Genomic DNA, 17,997 nt, shown 5'->3' with positions numbered 1-17,997 from the left:
CACACCTACAGACATATTTCTGTCAACCGACTTCCTCGCCGAACTCTTCTTTTCAAAAGAGTTTGCTCAAGCATTTACTATAGATGCCGCGACGAAGCCGCTGATTCTCCTTGAAGGAGCTAGACAGCTGGGCCCGAACACCTTTTAGCTCTTCTCCAAGCTGGGTGTAGGCATCTTGGAGTTTGTTCCTCTCCTACTGCACCTTCATAACACCCTCTCGCCGGCCTTCAACTGGCGCAGTAGCTATTGCTTGTCCAGATCTAGTCCGGCGCCCTCTGCAATATTATTGTCAGATTTACGCACACGTCGCACTTTGTTAACTACTTATCTTTTCGAAGTATGTATTACCAGCGGGGGTCTCTGTGGCTCCCCCTATGGCGGCCAGTGCGGCCTCAAGTTGGGCCTTGCACTCTTGAAGTTCCTGGGACAGGCGGGTATTCTTCTTCGTAAGATCCTGCATAATAAATGACCCTTAAATTAGTTATTTTAACTATTTTAAGTCTCGGGGGCTACTGGCATATATAACTATTAAAATTACTTACCCGTATGTCCTTCACATACTGCTCCGTGGCTCTGGTTAAACCATCTTGAGAGGCACGGAGGTGCGCGTCTCCCGCATCAAAGGCATTCAACGCCTCCGGGGAGAAGCACGCGTCACGAAGAACTGTCCGGCGACGCCTGTGATTCATGGCGCTCTCCACCTCAGAACGGGTGGCGGACAGCCTGTCGGCATCCTCCGTTGGAGGAGCATCCGGCTCATGCCCTGTGTTCGCCTCCCCTTCCGGACCACGCGTTGGAGCATGGCTGGCGGAGGCTTGATTGGCAACCTCTCCGGACACTGTCCGGCGAGCGCTCTTTCTCCTGGAAAAGTTATGAGCATTAATATACCTCCTAGGGATCTTCCCTTAAAAACAGCGATGCGCCGTACCATTGCGGCGACGTTTCGATTCACGTCGCACTCCTTTTCCGCTTGCTGGGCCAAACTGACCCTTGCTGGTCAGCCGCCGCGGGTTTGGCTTCTCGCCTTGAAGGCACCTCCTGCAAGACACCGTTGGTATACGGTGATCTGAAATACGCAAGGACGAAGTAATGGTGTCAGAACTCCGGTCATAATTACGTGAGAAGCCGAACATAATCCGGGGTAGTCAGCCGTAATGGCTACTAAAGCATTGTCCATGCTGAGTTGGTGGAACACCCCGTCAATTAGCTCCACCTTTATGTCCAGATCCTCTTCAGAGGCCGGATCAAGGGATCTTGCCGGATCCTCGGGTTGTGGAGCTGGACTGTGTATGCCCTCCACATCCCGACGCAGTTCCTGCGTCAAAATCATAAAGTAAGGCATTTAACTTCGAAAGCACGGGTCGGATGAATAAACGTTCGCTTACCCAACTCCGAGGGTTATTCATGGAGAACCCATTCAATGGGCTCGTCTAGAGAAAGTCCTCCTTTTCCCCCTTGTACAAGCCGGACAGGATCTTCACCAGATCCGCGGCCGATCCCGGCCCCTTGCGGCCATGACGGGTGGCATCGTTCTCCCCGTTGAAATCCCACATGGGGTGGCCCCTATATTGGAGCGGCTGCACCCCTCGCATAATGCACGTGGCCATGATTCCAATCATGGTCAATCCGGAGTGGGCCAGTAACCTAATCCGGCCCATCAGATAATGGACGCTCCCATCATCCTCCCGTTGAGGGCTCCGCGGGCGCCAACTCAGGCGTTTCTTCAAGGGAGCATTGCTGAACTCCGGGAGGCCGATCCGAACTGGATCTGGCAGAGGGGCGTCCTCCATATAGAACCATTCCGAAGGCCAATCTTCGGATGCCTTCTTCGGGGTGCCGGATGGATATCTGGTCCCGTCGATGCGCCATATGTCGGCTCTGCCCACTTGATATATCGACCCCTCGTGAGAACGGGGTACAAGGCAAAACAATCTCTTCCACAGCGCAAAATGGGGCTCGGTGCCCAAGAACAACTCGCAAAGAGCTACAAAGCCCGCGATGTGCAAAATGGAGGCAGGTGTAAGGTGGTGAAGCTGGAGTCCGTAGAACTCCAGGAGCCCCCGAAGAAACGGATGTATGGGAAATTCGAGTCCCCTTATTAAATAAGGGACAAAGCATACCCGCTCTCCTTTGGAGGGGTTGGGAACGCTCTCCGCCTGCTTTCCACCCCGGAAGGTGGCCAGTCCGGCTCGAACCGGAACCATGCAGGCTGGGGGAAGATATCCCTCGGTTTGGAGCGCCACTAGCTCACTGTGTGGAACTGAGCATCTCCCCCAATCTCCTGGCTTAGGGCTGGGAGCGCGAGAGGAGGAGCCGCGTCGACTATCCATGATAGAATGGATTTTTGTCAGAGGCGCTTCAATGCGTACTTGTGGAAGGAGGATGGTGTGAGTTGGATCTAGATCCTCGCCTCTCTTATAGGCGGCTCGTTCGCACGGCTAGGGGAAAAAATGTAAAAATACCCTAGCTTTTCGCATTCATACAACACGTGGAAGAAGGCCATTATTGGGTGTAGAAGCCAAGGAGCGCAACATTTATAAGGAAGCCGGACATTATTCGACAGGAACATGAAGTTTGAAGGAGAACCCGCCTTGCAATGCCGAAGACAACATGCACGCCGGACTCGTCGTCATTGAAGCCTGGTTCGGGGGCTACTGAGGGAGTCCCGGACTAGGGGGTGTCCGGATAGCCGAACTATCATCATCGGCCGGACTCCAAGACTATGAAGATACAAGATTGAAGACTTCGTCCCGTGTCCGGATGGGACTTTCCTTGGCGTGGAAGGCAAGCTTGGCGATACGGATATGTAGATCTCCTACCATTGTAACCGACTCTGTGTAACCCTAGCCCTCTCCGGTGTCTATATAAACCAGATGGCTTTAGTACGTAGGACAAACAACAATCATACCATAGGCTAGCTTCTAGGGTTTAGCCTCCTTGATCTCGTGGTAGATCCACTCTTGTAACACACATCATCAATATTAATCAAGCAGGACGTAGGGTTTTACCTCCATCAAGAGGGCCCGAACCTGGGTAAAACATCGTGTCCCTTGTCTCCTGTTACCATCCTCCTAGACGCACAGTTCGGGACCCCCTACCCAAGATCCGTCGGTTTTGACACCGACAGGGGCCTTTGTCAACTTTAGTCAATATGAACGATTCTAGCTACAGTGACCGTACGATGTCCATCCAATGGCCGTAGTGCTTCTTCAACCTCTGGTCTTCTTGCTCCAGCCGCCCAAAGCAGCGCCGGTCTCGCCGCATGCTCCTGCCTCCCGTGGTCGGCTGTGCTGCTGCGGAGGCCTCACCGCCCCCTACTATTCCCATCGCTGGCCAGGCCATGCGGTGACGGCAGCCTCACACCACAGCCCAACCAGTGAACCCTCATACTCCTCTCCGCGCGGGCTTCCACTGCCGCGTCTTCCCCGGCTCCTTGTCGTCCCCTTCCTAGGCCTCGCCGTCGTCCACCGCCCTGGTGCTCTCGGTGCGGCGTGGTCAAGGTGGTCAAGGAACGACTTCCATCGGACATGGACTGTACGTGGAGAGGCTAACAGTTGGGTCCATGGCCGCAGCAAGGAAGTGCCTACTTATTACGCGGAAAATAATGATTCCTCCACCTGACAGCTGGGACCCACCGGATGGGCCACTGTATTTCACGAAAAAAATGTTTCCCCCTGACTGCTGGGACCCACCAGCTACATCTTCGCACGCAAGGAAGTGCGTTCGGGCAAAAAAACAAAACGATTCACCCCCCTGACCGCTGGGACCCACCAGCGACACCTTTGCACACAAGGAAGTGCGTTCGCGCAAAAAAAAACGATTCTCCCCCCTGACTGCTGGGACCCACCAGCTACATCTTCGCATGCAAGGAAGTGCGTCCGGGCAAAAAAAAACGATTCGCCCCCCTGACTGCTGGGACCCACCAGCTACATCTTCGCAGGCAAGGAAGTGCCTGACAGTCGGGACCCACCTGGTCGAAGCGTACGTAGCGTTGTCATTCTGGTCGCGAACGTGTACATACATACTGGTCGATGTAGAGGCATGCACGTGTCGTAGTAGAGGCGCGCACGTGTCATAGTAGAGGCGCGCATGTAGCATGTACACGTACGTACAACGGCAAGGGTGCAAGAAAGAAAATACGGCCAAATACGTACATACGGGCAGGGTCTCAAACGCCTACTCGCGCATACGTACATGGCTGGGTCGGAACGGAGAAACAACGTCGTCGTCGTGTTCATGGGGAGCCAACCGGCTGGGTCGGAATGGGATGTGTGGTCATGTTCATCGGGAGGGCTTGGACGGAACAAGCGATGGAAACGAGGCCTAGCGTACCGCACAATGGAGGAAACGGACCTCCTACGTTCGGAACGGGGTCCTGTTGATCGGGAGGGGTGTGGCGTACCGCAAAACGGAGGAAACAGACCTCCTACGGTCAAAACGGGGGTCCTGTTGATTGGGAGGGGTGTGGCGTACCGCAAAACGGAGGAAACGGACCTCCTACGTTCGAAACGGGGGTCCTGTTGATCTGGAGGGGTGTGGCGTACCGCAAAACGGACGAAATGGACTTGTGTTGGGGCGCTATGGTCGAAACGGTGGTCATGTTCATCGGGAGGGGTGTGGCGTATCGAAAAACGGACGAAACGGACTTGTGTTGGACCACTACGGTCGAAACGGGGGTCTTGTTCATTGGGAGGGGTCTGGCGTACCGCAAAACGGGACTCCACGGGATACTATTCATCTCCACCGTCGACCTCCTCCAGCCTCCACGGGCTACCATCGACCTCCTCCAGCCTCCACGAGCTCCTGTTCATCCAGCCTCCAACGTGCGCTACTCCACCGGCTACTTTTCAACCACCCATCCACCATCTACTGTTCATCCAGCCCTCCACCATCTACTGTTCATCCAGCCCTGCACACCACGGGGTCCTGTTCAACCACCCCTCCACCATGTACTGTTCATCCAGCCCTCCACACCACGGGGTCCTGTTCATCCAGAGGCAACGCCACCGCTCATTGTTCATCCAACCCCCCCCCCCCCCGCAACGCTCATTGTTCATCCAATCGATCGGCTTTAGTTAGCAGCAGTAGCGAAGGAATCGCTCGATCGGGTTCAGTTAACAGCCATCGATCGATTGCTCGGGTTCAGTAATGCGTAGCCTGCAGTGCAATCGCTCGGGTTCAGTTAGAGCCCAACGCCTCGCTCGGGTTCAGTTAGAGCCAACACCTCACACACACGCGCGTACGTGTATGAGAGAAACGCACAACGCTCGGCCCCCGACCTCCCACCGTAACCGGCAACTCCCTGAAATTTTCCTCCCCCTCGCTTCTACCATGGTTTTTTCTGTCATGGACGGCCCAAAGAATGTATGCAGCTGCGTCTCCGGCCCGCCCAGGACGAAAATCCCATTTTCTGTCATGATTTTTTGTCATATAAGTAGGAGCCCACCACATCTATGATGATACCGGGTTTTGTCACAATTATCATCATAGAAGTGTCATATGTATGACAGAAAAAAATTTCGTTCGACCCAAAATGTCACGGATGTGTCTTTTTTTTGTAGTGAGGGTGGTGGTTGTGGAGAAGACAAAAAAAAGGAGAAGATAGTCTCACATCAACTAGGCGTATCCACGGGATATGGAGATGCCCATAAATAGATATCTATGTGAGTGAGTAGGGATTGCCATGCAACGGGTGCACTAGAGCTATAAGTGTATGAAAGCTCATCAAAAGAAACTAAGTGGGTGTGCATCCAACTTGCTTGCTCACAAAGACCTAGGGCAATTTGAGGAAGCCCATAATTGGAATATACAAGCCAAGTTCTATAATGAAAAATACCCACTAGTATATGAAGGTGACAACATAGGAGACTCTCTATAATGAAGATCATGGTGCTACTTTGAAGCACAAGTGTGGTAAAAGGATAGTAACATTGTCCCTTCTCTTTTTTCTCTCTTTTTTTGGTGGGCTTCTTTGGCCTCTTTTATTTTTCATAAAGTCCGGAGACTCATCCCAACTTGTGAGGGAATCATTGCTTCCATCATCCTTTCCTCACATGGGACAATGCTCTAATAATGAAGATCATCACACTTTTATCTACTTACAACTCAAGAATCTTAGAACAAAATATGACTCTATGTGGATGCCTCCGGTGGTGTACCGGGATAATGAATCAAGAGTGACATGAATGAAAGAATTATGAACGGTGGCTTTGCCACAAATACGATGTCAACTACATGATCATGCAAAGCAATATGACAATGGTGGAGCGTGTCATAATAAATGTAACGATGGAAATTTGCATGGCAATATATCTCGGAATGGCTATGGAAATGCCATAATAGGTAGGTATGGTGGCTGTTTTGAGGAAGGTATATGGTGGGTGTATGATACCGGCGAAAGTTGAGCGGCACAAGAGAGGCTAGCAATGGTGGAAGGGTGAGATTGCGTATAATCCATGTACTCAACATTAGTCATGAAGAACTCACATACTTATTGCAAAAATCTACAAGTTATCAAAACAAAGTACTACACGCATGATCCTAGGGTAAGGGTTGGTAGGAGTTAACCATCGCGCGATCCCGACCTCCACACATAAGCAAGACAATCAATAAATAAATCATGCTCCAACTTCATCACATAACGGTTCACCATACGTGCATGCTACGGGAATCACAAACTTTAACACAAGTATCTCCAAAATTCACAACTACTCCACTAGCATGACTCTAATATCACCATCTTCATATCTCAAAACAATCATAAAGAATCAAACTTCTCATAGTATTCAATGCACTTTATATGAAAGTTTTTATTATATCCCTCTTGGATGCCCATCATAATAGGACTAGTTTTATAACCCAAGCATATTACCATGTTGTTCAAGAATCTCAAAATAATATAAGTTAAGCATGAGAGATCAATAATTTCTATAAAATAAAACCACCATCGTGCTCTAAAAAGATATAAGTGAAGCACTAGAGCAAACGACAAACTACTCTGAAAGATATAAGTGAAGATCAATGACTAGTTGAATAATTATGTAACTATGTGAAGACTCTATAACATTTAAGAATTTCAAATCTTGGTATTTTATTCAAACAGCAAGCAAAACAAAATAAAACAAAATTACGCTCCAACCAAAACGTATATCATGTGGTGAATAAAAATATAGCTCCAAGTAAAGTTACCGATGAACGAAGATGAAAGAGGGGATGCCATCCGGGGGCTCCCCAAGCTTAGGCTCTTGGTTGTCCTTGAATATTACCTTGGGGTGCCTTGGGCATCCCCAATCTTAGGCTCTTGACACTCCTTATTCCATAGTCCATCGAATCTTTACCCAAAACTTGAAAACTTCACAACACAAAACTCAACAAAAAACTCGTAAGCTCCGTTAGTATAAGAAAATAAATCACCACTTAGGTACTGTTATGAACTCATTCTAAATTTATATTGGTGTAATATCTACTTTATTACAACTTCTCTATGGTTGATACCCTCCGATATTACTCATAGGTTCATCAAAATAAGCAAACAACACATAGAAAACAGAATATGTCAAAAACAGAAAAGTCTGTAGTAATCTGTATCATTCGAATACTTCAATAACTCCAAAAATTCTGAAATAAATTGGTGGACTTGAGGAATTTTTCTATTAATCATATGCAAAAAGAATCAACCTAAAATCACTCTCCAGTAAAAAAAATGCCAGCTAATTTCGTGAGTGCAAAAGTTTCTGTTTTTTACAGCAAGATTGCATAGACTTCACCCAAGTCTTCCCAAAGGTCCTACTTGGAACAAACACTAATTAAAACATAAAACCACATATAAACAGAGGCTAGATGAATTGTTTATTACTACACAGGAGCAAAATCAAAGGACAAAAGTAAAATTGGGTTGCCTCCCAAGAAGCGCTATCGTTTAACGCCCCTAGCTAGGCATGATGATTTCAATGATGCTCACATAAAAGATAAGAATTGAAACATAAAGAGAGCATCATGAAGAATATGACTAACACATTTAATTCTAAACCACTTCCTATGCATAGGGATTTTGTGAGCAAACAACTTATGGGAACAATAATCAACTAGCATAGGAAGGCAAAACAAGCAAATCTTCAAGATTTTCAACACATAGGGAGGAAACTTGGTATAATTGCAATATGTAGAAGCATATGATCCTCTCTCATAATAAATTTTAGTAGCATCATGAATGAATTCAACAATATAACCATCACATAAAGCATCCTTTTCATGATCTATAAGCATAGAAATTTTATTACTCTCCACACAAGCAAAATTCTTCTCATGAATAGTAGTGGGAGCAAACTCAACAAAATAACTATCATGTGAAGCATAATACAATTGAAAATTAAAATCATGATGACAAGTTTCATGTTTATGTTTATTCTTTATGGCATACGTATCATCACAATAATCATCATAAATAGGAGGCATGCTTTCATCATAATAAATTTGCTCATCAAAACTTGGGGGACAAAACATATCATCTTCATCAAACATAGCATCCCCAAGCTTGTGGCTTTGCATATCATTAGCATCATCGGTATTCAAAGAATTCATACTAACAACATTGCAATCATGCTCATCATTCACATATTTTATGCCAAGCATTCTATGTAATTCTTCTTCTAGTACTTGAGCACAATTTTCCTTCCCATCATTTTCACGGAAGACATTAAAAAGATGAAGCATATGAGGCACCCTCAATTCCATTTTTATAATTTTCTTTTATAGATTAAACTAGTGATAAAACAAGAACCTAAAAGATTCTATTGCAATATCTAAAGATATACCTTCAAGCACTCGCCTCCCCGGCAACGTCACCAGAAAATAGCTTGATGTCTACTATGCAACCTTCTTCTTGTAGACGTTGTTGGGCCTCCAAGTGCAGAGGTTTGTAGGACAGTAGCAAATTTCCCTCAAGTGGATGACCTAAGGTTTATCAATCCGTGGGAGGCATAGGATGAAGATGGTCTCTCTCAAGCAACCCTACAACCAAATAACAAAGAGTCTCTTGTGTCCCCAACACACCCAATATAATGGTAAATTGTATAGGTGCACTAGTTTGGCGAAGAGATGGTGATACAAGTGCAATATGGATGGTAGATATAGGTTTTTGTAATCTGAAATTATAAGAACAGCAAGGTAACAAGGGATAAAAGTGAGCACAAATGGTATTGCAATGCTTGGAAACAAGGCCTAGGGTTCATTCTTTCACTAGTGCAAGTTCTCTCAACAATAATAACATAACTGGATCATATAATTATCCCTCAACATGCAACAATGAGTCACTCCAAATTCACTAATAGTGGAGCACAAACAAAGAGATTATTGTAGGGTATGAAACCACCTCAAAGTTATCCTTTTTGATCGATCTATTCAAGAGTCCATAGTAAAATAACATGAAGCTATTCTTTCCGTTTGATCTATCATAGAGTTCATACTAGAATAACACCTTAAGACACAAATTAACCAAAACCCTAATGTCACCTAGATAATCCAATGTCACCTCAAGTATCCGTGGGCATGATTATACGATATGCATCACACAATCTCAGATTCATCTATTCAACCAACACAAAAAATTCAAAGAGTGCCCCAAAGTTTCTACCGAAGAGTCAAGATGAAAACGTGTGCCAACCCCTATGCATAAGTTCACAAGGTCACTGAACCCGCAAGTTGATCACCAAAATGTACATCAAGTAGATCATGTGAATATCCCATTGTCACCACAGATAAGCACATGCAAGACATACATCAAGTGTTCTCAAATCCTTAAAGACTCAATCCGATAAGATACCTTCAAAGGAAAAACTCAATCCATTACAAGAGAGTAGAGGGGGAGAAACATCATAAGATCCAACTATAATAGCAAAGCTCGTGATACATCAAGATTGTGCCAAATCAAGAACACGAGAGAGAGAGAGAGAGAGAGAGAGAGAGAGAGAGAGAGAGAGAGAGAGATCAAACACATAGCTACTGGTACATACCCTCAGCCCCGAGGGTGAACTACTCCCTCCTCATCATGGAGAGTGCCGGGATGATGAAGATGGCCACCGGTGAGGGATCCCCCCTCCGACAGGGTGTCGTAACATGGTCTGATTGGTTTTTGGTGGCTACAAAGGCTTGCAGCGGCGGAACTCCTGATCTATTGTGCTCATGTATGTTTTTGGGGTATATGGGTATATCTAGGAGGAAGTAGGTCGGTAGAGCTGCGAGGGGCCCATGAGGGTGGGGGCACACCCAGGGGGGCAGGTGCGCCTCCCTGCCTCGTGGCCTCCTTGCTTCTTTCTTGACGTCCACTCCAAGTCCTCTGGATCACGTTGTTCCAAAAACGATTCTTCCGAAGGTTTCATTCCGTTTGGACTCCATTTGATATTCCTTTTCTGCGAAACACTGAAATAGGCAAAAAACAACAATTTGCACTGGGCCTTCAGTTAATAGGTTAGTCCAAAAATAATATAAAAGTGTATAATAAATCACATTAAACATCCAAAACAGATATTAATAGCATGGAACAATCAAAAATTATAGATACGTTGGAGATGTATCATGCTTCCAAATCCTTAAACCAAAGTTGTGCGAAATGAGTCCACCATACCTACCTATATGTGGTATTTCCATGTCGTTCCAAGTAAATTTGTACGTGCCAATTCTAATATTCAAAATGAATTTCCATTTTGTGTTCCCGTACCGCTCATGAAGCGACAGGGGGTGGCCAATATTTTCCATGCTAGGTATGTTATTCTCAAGATGAGTGTGTATTCACTTGTCATTGCACGAGAGTGTAGCAGGTAATAAGGATGCCCGGTCCTGAAATCAAACAAAAAATATGACATTCATAATAAATTCCTTGGAAAGTGCTGGTATGGAAGGCACCCGTGGATACGGCTAGCCATGGACTATGTAAGAATGGTGGAAAGGAAATAAACTTCATTTTCTTTTTGGGAACCGCCTATGATTTATCTAGCATGGAATATATTGAGAATTCTTGGTCCTTTCCGTTGACAGGAAAAGCATGCCTCTCAAAATAATTTTGTCTCTCAATTTAAGCTATGAGCTCTCGCACCTCTATAAATCTCTGCATTCCTCTACGAAGGGCCTTTCTATTTACTTATATGCAATTTTTATTTTTATTTTGGGTCTCCATCTTCTCTTATAAATTACCAACTAGGGAACACTATTTTCATACTTGTGCATTGGTTGTAGCTAATATTTGAGTGTGTTTCATGAATGGATCAATGAGTAAGCATAATGGGCTACAGATAACTTTCTTTAGCGTTGATATTTTGAAAGACATGGTTGCTTGTTGATATGCTTGAGTATTGATGTCTTCATGTCAAATTATAGACTATTGCTTTGAATCATTTAAAGTTCAAATATCCATGCTACAAAATAAGAGAATATGTGGTGAACATGTTAGGTAGCATTCCACATCAAAAATCATTTACCTACTCGAGGACGAGTAGGAATTAAGCTTGGGGATGCTTGATACGTGTCCAATGTAACTATAATTTTGATGGTTCCATGCTATGATATTATCAATCTTGGATGTTTTATTTACATTTACAAGCAACTTTATACCATTTTTTGGGACTAATATATTAACTTAGTGCCCAGTGCCAGTTGCTATTTTTGCTTGTTTTTGGTTTCGCAAAATATCAGTACCAAACAAAGTCCAAATGTCACGAAACTTTTTGGAGATTTTTTCTGGACATAAGAGACACTAGAAGCTTTGGAGAAGACCAGACGTGGGAGGATGGGCCCACCACCCACCAGGGAGCGCCCAGAGGGGGCAGGCGCACCCTGATGGGTGGTGGGGCCGATGTAGCTCCCTTTGACCTAACTCCACCTCTATAAATACCCAAAAATCAAGAAACCAACAGGGGAGTTCACGAAATACTTTTTCCGCCGCCGCAAGCCTCTGTTCTCGAGAGATCCCATCTGGGTACCTTTTCTGGCACTCTGCTGGAGGGGGAATCGATCACAGAGGGGTTCTTCATCAACCTCTTGTTGCCCCTCTGATGATGCGTGAGTAGTTTACCACGGGCCTACGGGTCCATAGTTAGTAGGTAGATGGCTTATTCTCTCTCGATGTTTCTCAATGCAATGTTCTCGTTGTTGTTCTTGGAAATCTATTTTATTTAATGACTTTTTGCGGTGTGTTTGTTAATATCCGATGAATTGTGACTTTATGATCAGATCTATCCATGAATATTATTTGAGTTTTCTCTGAACTCTTTTATGTATGATTAATATAGCATCATGTTTCTTCTTCGGTTTATTGGTTTGGTTTGGCTAACTAGATTGATTTATCTTGCCATGGGTAGAGGTGCTTTGTAATGGGTTCGATCTTGCGGTGCTCAATCCTAGTGATAGAAAGTGACATGACATGTATGTATCGTTGCTATTAAGGGTAAAAATATGGGGTTTATTCATAGGTGAGTTTATCTTGTCTACATCATGCCATCTTGCTTAATGCATTACTCTGTTTTTCATGAATTTAATACACTAGATGCATGCTGGATAGCGGTAGATGTGTGGAGTAATAGTAGTAGGTGCAGAATCGTTTTGGTATACTAACCTTGGACGTGAAGCCTATATGTTTGATCATTGCCTTGGATATCATCATAAAACATTTGATTTTCTATCAATTGCTCAACAGTAATTTGTCTACCCACTTTATGCTATTTTCTCGAGAGAAGCCTCTAGTGAAAACTATGGCCCCGGGTCTATCTTTTATCATATAAAAATCCTGAAAATACCTTATTGTAATTTTCTTTTATTTATTTTATTTTGTATTTTTATCAGATCTATCTATCGAAATCTATAGAATTTGATCTTTCTCGTAACCGTTGAGGGACTGACAACCCTTCTACGCGTTGGGTTACAAGTATTTCTTGTTTGCGTGCAGGTGTTGTTTATGTAGTATTGCTTGGTTCTCCTATTGGATTGATAACTTTGGTTTCATAACTGAGGGAAATACATATATGTACTGTATTGCATCATCTCCTCCTCTTCGGGGAAAGCACAACGCAGCTCACAAGTAGCAATCATCCATCATTTCCTTGTTGCAACCTATGGAACATGATCTAAAATATACTTGAAAATCCATTAGCTCCAATATCTATGTTGTCATTAATCATAAAACCCCACTAGGGGAACAAGGGTTGCAATTTTACCATCTCTTACTGGAATTTCTTCCAGGTTCTTAAGCCGCTATATTGATCACTCTCACTGATCTACCTAGGTGATGGTAGAGAAACTACTTTCTGGCGGGATCTCTGGGTCCCAAGCAGTGCTATCTATGTTGCCTTCCATGCGCTCTACTCCCATTACTTCTGTCAGGACCCCGAACCTAAGTCACACCGATCTAGCATGTAACACATCATATCACTTTGCGGCCTCATGCACGGTATTCCCACGGGTGCCACCTTACCTGGCCCAGGACCGTTTGCGCCTTTTGGCTCACGTATATGATAGTGCTGCTAGCATCCATATGACAAAGAACCCGGGCTGACATGGCTAGTCGTGAACCCAAAGTGGCACTAACTTACAGGGACAGGCATACATGACCCAGCAACGAACGTGTTGGTCATCAGTGAGTGAATCCAGGCTGTAGCAACTGGGCTAGCAGGACTCCGGTAAACCGGGCTGTAGCAGGCTAACAGGACTCCAGTAGACACCGCGTGACATTTCCCCAAAGGGACAGACACAGGAACGAAGAAGGACACATGCCGGCCAGCCTAAGTGTTCCGGAGCAGTAGCAAGCTACCAAGGCTCAGTGGGAGCACTAGGAGACATTTCCCGGTAAGAGAGGCTACCAAGGATAAACAACTAGATAGTCAGATCCCACACATACCAAGCATTTCAATAACATGCACACAATATGCTCGATATGTGCAAATACAACATGGCATCATAACATGACTCTACAACTCAAGTATTTTATTCAATAGGCTCCGAGGAGCGAGATATTACAAGCATGAGTCTCATGACTCAACATTCAGAGCAAACTAGTCAAGCACAAACGGAAGTTCAACATGTCTGAGTACAGACATGTACAAAAGAAAAAGGCTGAGAAGCCTGACTGTCTATCAGATCCTGCCGAGGGCACAAGATCGTAGCTGAGGTAACAAGCTAGACGTCGAAGTCCACATCGAACTACTAGCGAGACTGAAGTCTCTCTGCAAAAACATAAATTAAGCAACGTGAGTACAAATGTACCCAGCAAGACTTACATCAGATTTAACTACATATGCATCATTATCAACAAGGGGATGGTGGGGTTTAACTGCAGCAAGCCAGCTTTGACTCGGTGGCTATCCTGAACTACGACTGCAAGTAACTCTTTTGAGGTGGCGCACACGAGTCCACATATTCACCATATCAATACACCACTATGGATCCGCTCTCGTCTCCCTACAAGTACGCCATCCATAGCACTCACGCTTATCTTGCGTATTTTAGAGTATCCACTTTCACTTGTCTATGAATTGTACAGGCAACCCAGAAGTCCTTTACCGCGGACACGGCTATTCGAATAGATGATATTAACCCTGCAGGGGTGTACTTCTTCACACACGCTCTCACCACTTACCGCCGTTTACACGACATGTACTCGGCAACCTTCAAGCGGAAGCCCAGCGAGGGTGTCGGCCACGACCTGACTAACCACACAAGTCTCTCATCCAGGTTTATCGCCTATTCGGGTTCCATCTGCAAGGAGATCCGGCCGGGGTGTCGCTCACGGCCCCAAATGATATGAGCAGGGTTCCCAAGCCCACCATCCGGGTGCCACTTGGTACACCGTGCCACTGTGCCTAGTCTGTCCCAAGCCCCACCTGTACCAGGTGCCACTTGGTAGACTACTAACACTACCTACAAACACCAGAAACTAGTTGCAACTCCTGGACAGAGATCATGTTGATTAATAAGTCGAGAGAGTCAATTAAGGATCCTATTGTGTGGTAGTAGCTGTTCATGGATCACAAACACAGAACTCAGTTCCTGAGGACGGCTGCAATGAGACAACCCACCATGTACTCCTACATGGCCTCTCACCGCTACCTTTACCAAATCGTGTTCACACACTTAGCTCACACATAGTAGGACATGTTCACACGCCTCTAATTCATCCCCGATGAATCAGACCTGACTCAACTCTAAGCAGTAGAAGGCATGACAAACAAGCATGAATGAGTAGGCACAAGCGGGCTCAAACAACTCCTACTCATGCTAGTGGGTTTTATCTATTTACTATGGCAATGACAGGTCATGCAAAGGATAAAGGGGTTCAGCTACCGCAGCAAGTAACAGATGAATCGGTGTTATCCTAATGCAGTAAAAGAGAGCAGGAGCGAGAGAGTAGGATTGTATCGGAATGAACAAGGGGGTTTTGCTTGCCTGGCACTTCTGAAGATAGTATAGTTCTTCATCGGTGTCATCGAACTCATCGTTGGAACCACGTCTATCGAGAGGGAACAATTACCGGCAACAGAGAGGAAACACAATCAATGCAATGCACATTATGATGCATGATCATGACATGGCAACATGCTGGTGTTTTGAGCTAATGCAGCTAGCAACAAAGTTAAATGAAGTTGGTTTGAACCCTAAGTTCAAATCCAAACTCCATATGTGATTTCTTAAATGTCATTTAATTGAATTGTCCTAAACAGTAGTCATAAGTTGTTCTAACATTCATGAAAATAGTACATATGGATAGGTTGGATTCTTTTGATCATTTTTCATATATAATTTATCTCATTTGGAGTTACGGTTGAATTTATATGAATTTTAGAAGTTTTGGGCATTTTCTGGAATTTTCTGAATTATTTTAAATCCAGAAAATTATTAACTGCGTCAGCCTGACGTTAGTGTGACGTCAATAGGTCAACGGAGCGGTCCAAGTCAAATCTGACCTGTGGGGCCTGTGTGTCAGTGTTTAGCTAAACTAATCTAGTTTAGTTAGTACTAACCTGGGTCATTCTAATTAAGTTTAAACTTGAACAAGGTTAATTAGTCGGGTGGGGCCCACATGTCATTGACTCTGGGGAGGTCAAACCCCTGGTCAAATAAAGTCAAACCCGCCGGCGTTAAACCGCCGGCGAGGTCAGTGGCGGCCGCGGGCTTCGAAAAAGCTCCACAGAGCACGGCTGGATGCGCTGGAGGCAGCTCTAGGACGCTAGCGGCGCGGCGCGTCGGATGGTGGTGGTCTCCGGGCCTAGAATGGCCTGTTGCGTCGCCGGCGACGACCACAGCGGCGGCCGGAGCTCGAGCAAGCTCAGGGTCGGGGCTACGGCATGCAAAAGGACGAACTGAAGCTCCCGCGAGGCTCTACGTGTTGCTTCGAAGCATTTGGACGCACTGGTGTGACCAAATGGTCGCCGGAGCTACGCCGGCGACAAGCTCGGGCGGTGGTGGTTCTCGGTCTTGATGAACGCGATGGCTAGAGGACGGGAAAGATGCAGGAAAGAGAGGGGAAACGCAATAGAGCTCACTAGGAGGTCGACGACAGGCTCAGCTGGCTCGGGGACGACCGGAAGGCGACAAATCCGTCGATGGAGTCTGGCGGCCGTGCTCAGGGGAAGACGACTCGTGGCGGTGATGTAGGGCTCCCGCGGTCAAATGGTTGGTGTAGACGATGCATAAGGTGGTTGCGGTTCCTCTGGACCCATCAGGGAGGCACGGGATGGACGGTGGCTGCGACTATGGCGGCAGCAAGCTCACGGGTGTCTCGACCATGGTGGAGAGGGCGAGAGGAAGGCGAGGGAGAGAGAGGACCAGAGAGTGAGGGGGTCGAGGGGGTTCTGCGGGGTGGCGTGGTGTCGTCCAGGGTGAGGGGGAGCAGCTGCGTGGCTAGCAGGAGGTGGTCGCGGCTCGGTTGTGCGCGCACCACGCGCAACGCCAGTAGGCGTGAGGAAGACGACGCGCGGCGGGGTGGGCTGGGCCGGTCTGTTGCGGTCCTGGGCCGCACAGGCAGGTGGGCTGCTGCCAGGTTAGTTCCTTTCTCTCTCTCTCTCTCTCTCTCTCTCTCTTTTATTTAAGTTTTTCTATTACTCTGTAATCTTGTGGCTTTTCTAAAAATACTTAGGCATTTTCAAAAATCACCAAACTGCACATGCCCATGGTTTAGAACATATCCAACATGGAACATTTTAGTTTGGGATTATTTGGACATTTAAAATATTATATAGCATTTAAATGCCCAAATGCAAATAGAGTATGATTTAATTCAGTGACCCAATGTTGTCCTAGAAAAATGTGAACCAATTTTGCCAGAGGTTCTGACCCAGGACAAAAATGATGGACATTTTGGAAGGGCATTTCAGGTTCATTAAAAAAGATTTTAGTAAACCCTAGTTGTCTTCAGGGGGGTGCTGGGGGTTCTGTCATCCCCATTTCAACTTTTTGTGAAAAGTAAACATGATGCAACACCAGATGCTAGCACTAGGCATGGTCAGAGCTAGGGATGTGACAGCTCACCCCCACTAAACAAGAATCTCGTCCCGAGATTCAAGCATAGGGTAAGATGAAGGGGGACGCAAACTAACACAATCTTCACGATCCAGGTGGCACTTCATAAGGGCGTTAATTCGATCACCATCTTTGTCTTGTCGTCTTGCTCTGAGAACTCCAACTAACATGACAATGAGAGGGAAAGAAAGACTCTAGAAGGATCGATCTTATCAAAGGTCGAACAACTTAGGATCAACTCATGGAATGAGACATAGCAACATCTCTCGAGCTGAGACACGAAGCATACATCTGAAGGGATGGAGCGAGACAGATGACAAGGGTTCACTAGATAGAAACCAATTCCACACTTAAGAGGGTGGTGAACGGTTGTCAACGTAGCGAGGAGTTGAATTGCCATGATACCATAACGAGACATCTTGGAGGAGGGTGACTCGTAGAATCATTCCCTTAAGTGGCAAAAAGAATCACTTTTGATTAAGAGATCATTGAAACTCT

The sequence above is a fragment of the Triticum aestivum genome, chromosome 6B (genome assembly GCF_018294505.1).
Source record: "Triticum aestivum cultivar Chinese Spring chromosome 6B, IWGSC CS RefSeq v2.1, whole genome shotgun sequence".
Taxonomy (NCBI): domain Eukaryota; kingdom Viridiplantae; phylum Streptophyta; class Magnoliopsida; order Poales; family Poaceae; genus Triticum; species Triticum aestivum.
The sequence above is the reverse complement of the archived record's forward strand: the minus strand, read 5'-3'. Positions refer to the sequence as shown.